This window comes from Microcaecilia unicolor, chromosome 5 (assembly GCF_901765095.1).
Source record: "Microcaecilia unicolor chromosome 5, aMicUni1.1, whole genome shotgun sequence".
Taxonomy (NCBI): Eukaryota; Metazoa; Chordata; class Amphibia; order Gymnophiona; family Siphonopidae; genus Microcaecilia; species Microcaecilia unicolor.
Window position 1 is genome coordinate 126,106,023 of NC_044035.1, and position 13,902 is coordinate 126,119,924.

General features: G+C 49.9%; 1 protein-coding gene across 4 annotated transcripts in view; it reads left to right on the forward strand.

Moving 5' to 3' along the window:
• Positions 1–13,902, forward strand: part of PRXL2A (peroxiredoxin like 2A) — an 85,244-nt gene that overhangs the window by 16,735 nt on the left and 54,607 nt on the right. The window lies entirely within an intron of this gene.

A 13,902-nucleotide genomic window follows, 5' to 3' on the forward strand; every position in this document is an offset into this window, starting at 1 on the left:
CAAAACTAAACCCCCCCCCCCCTTGGAGAAATTGCCCCCTAGTTTGAAACCATTGACATGGACTGAGGCCAAACAGAACAACATCTTAGCTCTTGTGAGCAGCCATGCCATCATCAAGGAGATTGCTAAGGGCTTAGAAATGGCCTTTGTACTTGTTTACATAGCAGGACACAGAGATGGTGAGAAGTGTAATGCTATAGTGACGGCTTAACTGAGAAGTAGAGGTTACTGAGCCAGGTTGTATACATGAGGAAACGCAGCACTGTAGATGTGGAGTTTTGCCAAAACTGGTGTCTAGTGGTAGAAACAAATCGACATACCTCATCTGACTTAGTCTGATCTACAGAATATGTGGAATGGTTTTCTTTCAATCCCAGATGATTTATAGCTGCCACCCCCCCCCCCCCCCACCCCCATTGTCACTTAAAGTGGAGAAGCACAAGACAGGTTGCAGGCTTCAATTCTTCTCCTAACCGAAGAGCACAGAATACTCTTGTGTTCAGAACCTGGTACCAGTCAACCAGCAACTTCTGGACAGTGGTTGGGACTGTCTCTCCTCTAATAGCTGTGAACGTGGTCACCTCAGCATTTCCATCCTGAGGATAAAAAGCTAAATCTGAGAGTCCCTTGCAGATCCATGTGCAGTACTGTTTATGTTTTGGCCCCATTGACTTGATGTGTTTTAGGGAGAATCCCCTGGATTCTATATATGGCACCCAGATTCACACCCAAGATGCACGTGCAGAGTAATTAGCTAACAAGTTGAACCATCAATAATTGAGTGCTAACAATAATGTTAATTTGCACCCATTAAATTTTGTGCACCCATCTGGCTGTGTGCTGTTCTATAAGGCAGGGCACCCAACTCCCATAGCGTGTTTCTCAAAAGGGAGTGGCCATGGGAGGGGCATGGGCTTGGGAGGGGTGTTCCAAAAAGTTAGACATGTATTATAGAATACTGGGTCACACTAGGATTTGCATCAGGTTTTAGCAGGCGCCTGGCACCTAAGTTTGGGCATGGAAATCGGTGTTACGGGCAATTTCTGTAAAAGGTGTGAACCCTGTAGAATTGTGATTGGTGCCATTTATAGAAAGCCCCCCTCCCCCCAATATGAGTTTGGATTGAAAAAGATCTTCTATGTTTGTGCAGCGCTGCGTACGCCTTGTAGCGCTATAGAAATGCTAAATAGTAGTAGTAGTAATATTTTAGCTTTTTCTATTCTCTTAGGTCATCACTTGCCACAAAACCTACTTTAATTATGCATTCTTATCTTTTCTTTTTTTTTTTTTTTGGAGCTGCTTGTTCTCTAGCAGCTGATAGCAACCAGTTGCAGTGTAGTGCTCCTTCTAATTTTTCCGAGGGCATGAGCACATGTATCCTACCACTGGGCACATAATTTTCACAAGTGAGCAATAGGGCAGCTCCACCCCTTTCCCAAAAGCTGTTTCTCAGCAGGGATCAATGTTCCCTCTGAGCTAGGGATCCTCAAATCCAGTCCTCAAGGTCTACAACCCAGCCCACAACGAATATATACGAGATCTATTTACATTCAGTGTTGCATGCAAGTAGATCTCATACATATTCATTGTGGAAATCCTGAAAACTAGGCTTTGTGGTGGACATCGAGGACTGAATTTGAGAACCCCTGTTCTAAACTCTTTGTATCTGCTTACAGATCATCAACCCTGTGGATAAGAAAATATAATAGACATTTTAATTAGTTGTTAGAAAGCAGCACAGAGAAACCAAACTATTTGATGTTTTCTAATTAAAACAAATTATACAGCATGCAGAAATAACTTAATGTAGAATTACTTTCATTAAAGCAATTACTTAACACTTTTGAAATCCCAGTATTTGCATTATACTTGCTATTGCCTCAGGTACAAATAAGTACCTGTATATAATATGTAAACCGCTTTGAATGTAGTTGCAAAAAAACACAGAAAGGTGGTATATCAGTCCCATTCTCTTCCCCCCTTTTCCCTTCATTTCTGCTTAGCTCTACACATCTCTTAGCTCTCTTTCCTGTACATCCACTTCATATTCTTCTAGCCTTCAGTTTCTTTTGTTTTCCATTCCATCATTCCTACTCCTTCCACATCTTACCTCTTATCACCACATCACCCCACATTCATATGCCTCCATTTCCCATTCTTATCCCTCTTCATTCCTCTCTCTTCTCTAGCATATTTATGTTGATCTTTCACCCCCTACCATCCATCCTTGACCCACCCATCCTCCACCCTTCTGCCTTTTTTCTCCCATCAACTTCTTGCTTCTCTTTCCTAGGGTTACCATATGTCCGGTTTTACAAGGATATGTCCTCTTTTTAGGACAATGCCAGGCAACCGGGTGGGTTTTGCCAGCCTGCCCATTTGTCCGGATTTCCGGACAAACAGACTGGCAGGTGGGCCTAATGGTGTCCTATCCCCTCCCCTTACCTTACTCTACTGCCTTGGTGGTCTAGTGACCTGTTTGGGGCAGGAAAGAGCCCCCCCCCTCTTTCCTGCCTAGAGTGCTGCCCTACATTCTCTCTCTTCCCCTTGCAATGCTGACGGTCCTGGTGCCGTTTCAAAGTGGCCGCCGAGAATTGAAGCAGCCACTTTGAAACGGCACCGGGACCGTCAGCATTGCAAGGGGAAGAGAGAGAATGTAGGGCAGTGCTCCGGGCAGAAAAGAGGGGGCTCTCTCCTGCCCCGAAGAGGTCACTAGACCAACAGGGCAGTAGAGTAAGGGGTGGGGACTAGGGGATAGGACCCCTTAGGGGATTGTGGGGAGGTGGGGTGAAAGGGGTGGGGCAATATGTGACAGGGGACAGGGGGGGGAGGTGTGACAGCGGGGCAGGGCATGTCCTCTTTTTTGGGGGAATCAAATATGGTAACCCTACTCTTTCCTTCAGCCAGCAACCCAACTTTCCCCAGCGTATACCCCCTACATCTTCCTTTCTGTTCTTCTCCCTCTCTGCAAGCATCTGCCTTCTACTTCAAACCCTGGTGAAAGAGAAAAACATTTTTTTTTTCTTTCACTAAGGAAAATACTCAAAGATATATAAGAAAAGCAGAAAAGCATGTTAGCAAAATGGACAATCTAGTGATTACAAACTAAAAATGTTTTCCTACCTTTTTTTTTTTTGTCTGGATATTCAAAGTTTTTGTAGCATAATGGTCCCAGACTCTCTTACTTTCCTTCTTATTGGTGTACTGTGAAGTCCTTATTTTAGGGTCTCCTTGCCATTTCTTCTCCATTCGTTTCCTTCCCTACATGCCAAATTGATCTTTTCTCAATTTCTTGGCCTTGTTGCTTTTGTGCACACATACGCTCACCCATTACATATACATACCGCAACTTGCTTGTAAGCTGTTTCATGTGTATTTAGAAGTGGGGGAAGACACAAACTGAAATGAAAGTGCAATTACTATCTTGCTTCTTGGCGAGTAAATCATGTTCTGTTTTTTGAACAAACATTAGTAAAATCTGCAGTTGTACTTCTATAAGGTTCTGCCAATGAACTGCATTTCAGGCTCCTCTATCACCTTTCCTTGCCCTACAGAACCCATTTCTCTGTACCGCACTGTACTGTGTACCTAGGCCCATCCACATTAACAGCAAGAAAAGTGCTTAGTTTGCGTCGTCTCCTGCTGCCGGGTTCTGTAGTGTTAGATTGCCAAGTAGGAGCCCAATCACAAGACTTAACGCCAAAGCCCTGGCAACAAGAGGTAACCTACATTTTGAAAGCTTCACCTGCTGTGGGCTGGGTCACTTTGTCATGGAAGTCGAGACTACAAAGGCAGCAATGGGCAGTAAACATTCTGTTCAAGGGTGGGATTGCAGCTCAAAGTGTGCAGTTGCACAGTTTCAAAAGAATGTGACACTGTTTGTTTTTCAAGTAATAAAAAGGTAGTGCAGGTGTGCTTGATTTATGCCTTCATAGTATATTAAGGTGCTACCTGTCGGTCATCCACAGCTCTGAACCTATCTCTCCCTTCCGTTTTTCTTACCCTGTAGGTCAGGTATCATCATCATGTTTGAGCTTCTCCACATGAAATGGTGGCACTGACTGCCCAGACCAGGAGCATTTGGCATTTAACTACCTCAACTAAAGAACTCTCCTTGGCCAATCAAATTAGGATGAATTCTTTTAATACTTGTACAGTAGTAGTAGCATATTTGCCACTTACCCATGTATGAATTGGACTGTAGTGTTTTGTGTGTTGCCCTTAATTGGTATTGCATTTTGAGAGGAAGGGTGTGGTCTTGGAAGCATGTCAATCTCTTTGACTTAAAGCTGGAGATGTTGAAATGCATTCCAAGGTCTGTAGCACTAAAAGATAATGGCACACACCCTGAAAGGGAGATTGAGTAGTAAAAGAGTCTCCTTGATAAGATTAATGAAGAAATGAGCACAATATGCAATAAAGGTTAGGATATGTAGTGGAACAATACATGACTGGGGGGGGGGGGGGGGGAATAAGGGAAAGAGAATGGTACTTGATATACCACCTCTATGGTTTTTGCAAGTAGATTCAAAGCAGTTTATAATATATACAGGTACTTGTTGTACTTGGGGCAATGGAGGGTTAAGAATACAGGAGCAAATCATATTGGGTAATGTCAGGATTGCCAAACAGTATGATGAGGCAGTTGGTTAGTCAAGTGGAGTGTGACATACATTGGAAGAAGTCTCACAGTAGAAAAGAAAAGGTGGTGGTACCCTGTACAAATTATTTATGATATCTAGGGCAGTAGTTTCCAAATGTGTATTGTTGCTTCTGTCCTTGAACCAAAACCTTTCCCAGTGCCTTAATGGGGTATAGCAAGCTGTCCACAATTTTTCTTTCTTCTCTGTTCTTACTCCATGATTAGTGGCAAAATTAAGTGAAATCAACCACAACGTCCACTGGGATGATATTCCGTTCACAAGCAAAGAACTACTGAATAAATGTGACTTTGGGAGGGGCATCTGAGTGTTCATGTTTACTTTTTGTGGCTAATAGGAGATGCTTGGACCAAGATATCAGTATGTCATTTTAAGATGCCAACAGCAGAGTGATTCCTGTGGTAGTCCTTGCAATATATATTTTAGATGGATCCAGAGAGAGAGAGGTTCTATGAACTTATTCTAAAGCTTTGCTCTCTTCAGGCCAGCAATGTTTCCAATCTTGCATTTTACTATTGCTCCCCATGCCTGGCTGACTGCGGTATGGAAACATTTATTTATTTATTTATTGCATTTGTATCCCACATTTTCCCACCTCTTTGCATGCAGGCTCAATGTGGCTTACAATACATCATGAATAGTGGAGATATATAATAAAATAGACATTTAGTATTCTGGAAGGATCTTGGGTAGCATGATAATGAAAAAGCATGGATGGACTCAAGTTTATACATGCTGGCCTTCTCAACCTGATCTGAAAAATCCCAGTCCAGTTCCACCTCTTAACTGGGCCAAGGTGCTAAACTGACTGCTTCTCTTGCAAGCAGGACTGTTAGATCTTACTGCATACACTCCGGTGGCTTCTCTCGCTGCCTGGTGAATTGCGGTATTGCTGGACTGCCACATACTTTATTTGGTGTGTGCAGGGCCCCTTGGGTGTTGCTGTATCTGCCACCTTCATCCCCTGTATAATCAATCCATCACTAACTTGCTGGTCTGCGGACAATATCTTGACACCTGCTCTAGATAGTATTTTGCAAATGAGGGCCCAGGACAGTTGTTTAGGTTTACTACCATGAATATTGATCAGATTTAATATAATAATTTGCTCCTTCAACGTTTGAATGTGTCTCACTGGGATCGTAACCTCTCCTGACGTCACTGGCCCGCACTAGAACCCTGCTTGCCTGACGTCAGGAGATGGTTACGAACGCAGTGAGAGACATTGGAACGTTGCAGGAGCAGCTTCAGCCCTTCCTCCACACGCACCACCATCTCCACCCAGAGCTGCCGAGAGACTGGGCCTGGGCCCTGCCCCCTCCACCCCCTGAGGTCGCCGCAGCCACTGCTCTCCCCCCTCCCACCCCCCGAGGTCGCTGCCGCTCCCCCCTCCGTCCGCCACCGGGCGGGCCTGGATGGGCCCAGGCCAAAACACTTCCCTCCAGGCCCGCCCACCCAACAAAGACCTGCCAAGAGGCATATTTTCAAAGCACTTTGGGAGGCTAAGTTCCATAGGTTTCTATGGAACTTTGGGAGGCTAAGTGCTTTGAAAATGAGCTTGCAAGTCTCCCGCGAAACACACGGCGCCAAGTTTCAGGTTGCCCCCTCCCTCTCCTCCGAGTTCCACGCCCCCCTCTCCTCCGAGTTCAACGCCCTCGCACCTCCCTCCCTCGAAGTGCAAGCAGGACCTGTTACCTCGGGGTCCGGCGTTAGCATTGAAGGCCAGCAACGCTACAGACTACCTTCCCATCTGTCTGAGCCCTGCCTCTGGTCCTGCCCTCATTTCCTGTTTCCGGAAGAGGGCGGGACCAGAGGCAGAACTCAGACAGATGGGAAGGCAGTCTGTAGCGCTGCTGGCCTTCATTGCTGACTCCCGGACCTGAGGTAACAATTTTAAAATTAGAGCCGGCACGCAGGAAGGCCCTGCTTGCACTTCGAGGGAGGGAGGCGCGGGCATGTTGAACTCGGAGGACGGGGAGGGAGGGGGGGGCGTCCTGGAAGGGGAGGGGGGCTGGAACTCGGACGACAGGGAGGGAGGGGGCCATGGAACTCGGAGGGGAGGGGGGCTACAACTCGGATGACAGAGAGGGAGGGATGGAGGGGGGCGTGGAACCTTGCTAGCGCCCGTTTCATTCCTTTACGAAACGGGCCTCTGGAACTCGGAGGAGGGAGGGAACGACCCTGGAACTGGGAGGGAGGGAGGGGGCCCCTGGCTCACAGTCTCTCACACACTCTGTCTCACACTGTATTACATTCACGTTCTGTGTGTCACACAGTCACTCTCAAACACTCTCGATCTCATACACTCTTGGTCTCACAGAGTCTGTGTATCACACACATACTCTCTCACACTCTATCTGTCTCACACACACTATCTGTGTGAAACACACTCACACTCACTGTGGGTCACGTACGCACTCGCATACATTCTCATTCTCACACACTCACTCTCTAACAGACACTCTCACACAGTCACTCGCACATTCACTCTTTCTCTCTCTCTCTCTCACAGTCACTCTCACACACACTATCTCAAGCATACACACTCCAAGGAAAACCTGGGTAGCGCCTGTTTCATTTGTGTCAGAAACGGGCCTTTCCATATCATCATGCTGATCAATCCATAGACTGGTGGGTTGTGTCCATCTACCAGCAGGTGGAGATAGAGAGCAAACGTTTGCCTCCCTATATGTGGTCATGTGCTGCCGGAAACTCCTCAGTATGTTCTCTATCTCAGCAGGTGGTGGTCACACACAGCAGCAGCTCTGGCTAGGCCTCCAAGCCTAATTTTTAGGTTTTGTTGAGTGCCTGGGGTTGAGGGCTCTTCTTGAGCAAGTGCAAACCTGGTGGCGCCAGGTCCCTCCTTTTCTCCCCCCTCCCGCTGGCTCCGTTTAAAAAAAAAAAAAAATTTTGAACGTCCTTAAAGGCGTTTATTTCGACGTTTATTTAAACGTTTATTGCAGCTACTCACTGGGACACCAGGTCGTTACAGCTCAGAGCGGACAGCAGGTAATTTTTACCTTTTATAGCGGGCAGGGGGTTCCCCGATTGGTCTCCACGTGGCCCATGGCGTCGGAGGGCGAGGGCGCGAAGAGTCGCTCCCCGGATCGCGTGTGCGCTTCCAGAGGGGATGCGGAGGTCTTAAAGTCTGATTCGCCCTTGTTGGGTGACAGTTTCGTGACCGATGAGTGTCCCGGTCCTTCCTCCGGTGTGGCGGTTTTTCCCGCCATAAACGCCCATCCCCCGCGGCTCGCTTCCGCCATATTGGTCGGCCACGCGGCTTGGACGGCTTCTTCTTGGGCCGCCCTTGAGGTGGGAGACATTGATGCCATGAACGCCCTTAATTTGGGCGACGGCACAGAAGCGGCTAAACTTAAGCGCCGTTCTTCCCGCGCGGCTCCTTCGCGGAGTGTCGCGCCGGACGCCATCTTGGATGCGCAGCATGTCTCTCCCCCGCTCTTGCGAGCGCCGGTTGAGGGTGCGTCTAGGGCTGTAGCCCAGGCTGCGGAAGTGCACAGTCTGGGGGGTTTCTCCCCCGAGTTTGTTCTGCTGCTGCATCAGGCCTTCCTTATGCAAAACGCTGCCCCTGCTTCCTCGTCTGATAAAGAGGTTGAGGCCCCCGGAGGTAAACGCCCTCGGGTTGATTTCCAGGCCTTGGAGGACTTTGTCTCCTCCGATGTAGATGAGGGCAGCGTATCTGAGTTCTCCCAACGGTCCTTTGCGGATTCCTTGGAGGAGACAGATCCCCGCTCGGATGGAGCGGATGACCCCTCTGCAGCGCGGCTCTTTAGCTCAGAGAATTTGCCCAACCTGTTAGTGCAGGCCATGGGCATTTTGAAGATTTCCTCTCCGGAGGACGTCTCTCCCTCAGCCCCTGTTGGCTCTGCCATTATGCTGGGGACGAAGCGCCCGCCTAGAACCTTCCACGTGCATGATGCCATGCATACCTTAATTTCGGCTCAATGGGATGTCCCGGAAGCGAGCCTTAAAGTGGCTAGGGCTATGTCCCGCCTCTATCCTTTGCCTGAAAGTGAACGTGAGGCCTATCTGTGGCCTACCGTGGATTCTTTAATCACTGCGGTGACTAAGAAAACGGCGTTGCCGGTGGAAGGTGGCACGGCCCTAAAGGACGCCCAAGACAGAAGATTGGAGGCAGCCTTAAGGTCGTCCTTTGAGGCGGCTGCTTTAAGTTTGTAGGCCTCAGTTTGCGGCTCCTATGTGGCCAGGGCGTGCCTGACGTTGGTGCAGCGGGCTTCCCCCTCGGATCATTCTTTGAGGGCTGATTGGCCGGCCCTGGAATCGGGCTTGGCCTATTTGGCAGACTTGCTGTATGATGTCTTGAGGGCCTCAGCTAAAGGCATGGCTCAGACAATCTCTGCGCGGCGGTGGCTTTGGCTGAAGCATTGGTCTGCTGACCACGCCTCTAAATCCCGCCTAGCGAAATTGCCTTTTAAAGGCAAGCTGCTCTTTGGGGTCGAGCTGGACAAAATCTTGACCGATCTCGGCACGTCTAAGGGCAAGAAGTTACCAGAGGTCAGGGCTCGGGCTAGTACTCGTCCCGGTACCTCCAGAGGACGGTTTCAGGAAGCCCGTCGGTACCGCCCGGGCAGGTCGGGCTCTTCTGCCTCCTCTTCCTTCAAGAGGAACTTCTCCCCCAAGCAGCATTCCTTTCGCAGAGACCGCCGTCCCGGAGGTGCTCCCTCCGGTCCTCCCCCAGGGTCTCGTACCCAATGACGGGGCCTTGGTCCACACCCCAGTGCAGATTGGAGGACGGCTGTCCTCGTTTCTGGGCGAGTGGACCACAATAACTTCAGACGCTTGGGTGCTGGAAGTCATCAAAGACGGCTACAAGCTAGAGTTCTGCCGACCCTTAAGAGACGGGTTTGTACTCTCTCCCTGCAAGTCTCCGGTCAAAGCTGTGGCAGTGCAGCAGACCTTGGACAATCTGATCCGCCTGGGTGCGGTCGTTCCGGTGCCAGAAAATCAGCTTGGCAAGGGACGTTACTCCATTTACTTTGTGGTACCAAAGAAAGGAGGTTCTGTACGGCCTATCCTCGACCTCAAAGGGGTCAATCGGGCCTTGAAAGTTCGGCACTTTCGCATGGAGACTCTCTGCTCTGTTATAGCGGCAGTGAAGGCAGGGGAGTACCTGGCATCCTTGGACATCAAGGAAGCGTACTTGCATATTCCCATCTGGCCTCCCCATCAACGCTTTCTGCGTTTTGCAGTCCTGGGCCGACACTTCCAGTTCAGAGCCCTCCCGTTCGGGTTGGCTACTGCTCCGCGGACCTTCTCCAAAGTAATGGTGGTCATCGCGGCCTTCCTGAGGAAGGAAGGAGTACAAGTCCATCCTTATCTGGACGACTGGTTGATCCGAGCCCCCTCTTATGCAGAGTGCGGCAAAGCTGTGAACCGGGTGGTTGCTCTTTTGAGCTCCCTGGGGTGGATCATCAACTGGGAGAAAAGCCAGCTGCGCCCGACTCAGTCCCTGGAGTATCTGGGAGTTCGATTCGACACCCAAGTGGGCAGAGTGTTCCTGCCAGACAATCGGATTGTCAAACTTCAGGCTCAGGTGGACCAGTTCCTAGTAGCCTCTCCTCTTCGGGCTTGGGACTATGTGCAGCTGTTGGGCTCTATGACGGCCACGATGGAAGTAGTGCCCTGGGCCAGGGCTCATATGAGACCACTACAACACTCTCTGCTGCAGCGCTGGACTCCGATGTTGGAGGATTATGCTGTGCGCCTTCCCGTGGACCCAGCAGTGCGCAAGGCGCTGAGCTGGTGGATGCAGACAGACAAGTTGTCTGCGGGAATGCCTCTGGTGACCCCGGAGTGGATTGTTGTCACGACGGACGCCTCTTTGTCGAGCTGGGGAGCCCACTGCTTGGAAGGACAGCGCAGGGGCTCTGGTCTCCTGCAGAGGCAAAGTGGTCTATCAACCTCCTGGAACTCAGAGCCATTCGGTTGGCGCTTTTGGAGTTCATCCCGGTACTGGCGTTGAAGCCAGTACGGGTCCTGTCGGACAATGCCACGGCTGTGGCCTATGTCAACCGCCAGGGAGGTACCAAGAGCGCCCCTCTAGCCAAGGAGGCTGTGAGTCTATGCCAGTGGGCGGAAGCGAACCTGGAACAGCTGTCAGCGGCCCACATTGCCGGAGTCATGAATGTCAAGGCGGACTTTCTCAGTCGCCATACCTTGGAGCCCGGAGAGTGGCAGCTATCTGCTCAGGCGTTCTTGGACATCACGAAGCGCTGGGGCCAGCCGAGCCTAGATCTGATGGCGTCATCGGCCAATTGCCAAGTGCCGCGCTTTTTCAGCAGAGGCCGGGACCCTCGATCCCTGGGAGTAGATGCTCTTCTCCAACAGTGGCCGACACAAGAGCTTCTCTATGTGTTCCCGCCCTGGCCCATGCTGGGCAGGGTGCTAGACCGGGTGGCAAAGCATCCAGGCCGGATAATCCTGGTGGGTCCGGATTGGCCCAGACGTCCCTGGTATGCGGACTTGATCAGGCTCTCAGTCGACGATCCTCTGCGGCTGCCAGTGGAGCAGGGCCTGTTGCATCAGGGTCCCGTGGTGATGGAGGATCCCTCCCCCTTTGGTCTTACGGCCTGGCTATTGAGCGGCAGCGTCTGAGGAAGAAGGGCTTCTCAGACAAGGTCATCGCCACTATGCTGAGAGCGAGGAAGCGCTCTACTTCTACTGCTTACGCCAGGGTTTGGCGTACCTTTGCAGCGTGGTGTGAAGCAGGCTCATTTTCTCCATTCACTGCTCCAATTTCTTCAGTGTTGGCATTCCTGCAAGAAGGTCTGGAGAAAGGCCTGTCGCTCAGTTCCCTTAAAGTCCAGGTAGCGGCCCTGGCTTGCTTCAGGGGCCGCCTGAAGGGTGCTTCCCTGGCTTCGCAGCCAGATGTGGTGCGTTTTCTCAAGGGAGTTAATCACCTGCGCCCTCCTCTGCACTCGGTGGTGCCTGCGTGGAATCTCAATCTGGTGCTAAGAGCATTACAGAAGCCGCCTTTTGAACCCTTGTCGAGGGCATCTCTGAAAGACCTGACGTTGAAAGCAGTCTTTTTGGTGGCTATCACTTCAGCCAGAAGAGTTTCCGAGCTCCAGGCGCTCTCATGTCGAGAGCCTTTTCTGCAGTTCACTGAGGCAGGAGTGACTATTCGCACAGTGCCTTCCTTCCTGCCCAAGATTGTTTCTCGCTTCCATGTGAATCAGCAGCTCTGTCTCCCTTCCTTTCGTAGGGAGGACTACCCAGAGGAATACTCTGCTCTTAAATATCTGGATGTGAAACAAGTCATCATCAGATACTTGGAAGTGACCAATGATTTCCGGAAATCGGATCATCTGTTTGTCCTGTTTGCAGGTCCTCGTAAGGGTCTGCAGGCTGCTAAGCCTACAGTGGCAAGATGGGTCAAGGAAGCCATTGCAGCGGCTTATGTGGCCGCAGGGAAGGTGCCGCCTATCCAGCTGAAGGCTCACTCCACTAGAGCTCAGGCGGCCTCGATGGCAGAGGCCGGGTCCGTCTCCTTGGAAGAGATATGCAAGGCGGCAACTTGGGCATCGGCCCATACATTCTCCAAGCATTACCGCTTGACTGTGGCGGCACGGGCGGAGGCCCGGTTTGGAGCTTCAGTGTTGAGGTCAGGGATTTCAATGTCCCGCCCTGGGTGAGTACTGCTTCGGTACATCCCACCAGTCTATGGATTGATCAGCATGATATGGAAGGTAAAATTATGTATCATACCTGATAATTTTCTTTCCATTAATCATAGCTGATCAATCCATAGCCCCTCCCAGATATCTGTACTGTTTATATTCTGGTTGAATTTTAGGTTCAAGTTTAGTCTTCAGTTACTTCAGGAGGACTTCGTGTTCAAGTTTTTTCACTTGGATTCTTCAAGAGTTGAGATGAGTTTGTGTTACAGTGAGCTGCTGCATTCCTCTCCCCTCCGTTTTACGGGGCTGGATTGAGACTTAAATTCTGCCGGCACTCCCTCCCGCTTCGTGCGGCTGTAGGGCAGCTTTGTTCCCCTCCCGCTTCGGCGGTGTTAGGGTCAGTCAGCTCCTCCCGCGGTTGCAGGATAAGCCAGATCCCCCCGCATCGGCGGGGTGGTGTCCCTCCCCCGCTCCGTGGGGATGAGCTGGACGGATTCCCCTCCTCCACTTGTGTGGGGATGAACTGGGTTACTTCCCCTCCCCCGTTTCGGCGGTGGTGAGCTGGGCAGAGTGTCCCTTTGTGGGTGTAATTCTCTAAGTGCTGAGTCCTGCGGATGGAGCTTTGATATCGACATACTGAGGAGTTTCCGGCAGCACATGACCACATATAGGGAGGCAAAAGTTTGCTCTCTATCTCCACCTGCTGGTAGATGGACACAACCCACCAGTCTATGGATTGATCAGCTATGATTAATGGAAAGAAAATTATCAGGTATGATACATAATTTTACCTTTTTTTACTAGTATTTGTATAATACAATTTAACAGCAAGACTAAAAGGAGGGTTACCATGACAACCAGATTAGTTAGCATTTTTAGAACAATGGAATTGGGAATGTTTGCATTCTGGTCATCTGGAGATTTGGGTAATGTGCCAAAGAGAGGGGAAATACACATTTTTTTTCTTTACCTATTCCCCACCTCCAGATAACTCATTGGGGGGAAGGGAGTGTGCATGATATTTGCTCTCTCTCTTCCTGCACCAGATTTGATGTTTTGATTTTTGATAGTGGAGAGGGTGAGATTGTAAGCAAACATTCCCACATCTGCATTCTCAACCAGCTCCCTGTAATCCAGCTCACACTTTGAATTCTTCCCCCTCCAAAAAAAAAAGCTGGGGGGGAGGAGGGGCAGATATGGTTGGTGGGTGCCATGGTCCCTCCTCCTCAGCTGTTTCCCAACAGCCCAGGTTACTGGCTGTTTATTGACTGGAATGAGCTATATGAGTGTGTGGTTAAATTACAGTATATGCTGTTTCTCTACCTAATTGTGAAACCCAGGCACGCCTTTTAACAAAAATATTTGATTTAATTTTGATAACGGGACATAATAGGAGGAGAGAGAGTAGGCAATGAAGCTACAAAGAAGGACGACACAGCACTTTTCGTACTGCCATTTGTGTCATATCAACCTATGTGAACAAGGGTGTATAGAATGCTATCCACAGCCATATGCCTACCTTTCTAAATGGAAGATTTATTTTCCATTTCATGGGGGCCCTTTCAACTAACATCAACTGCTCT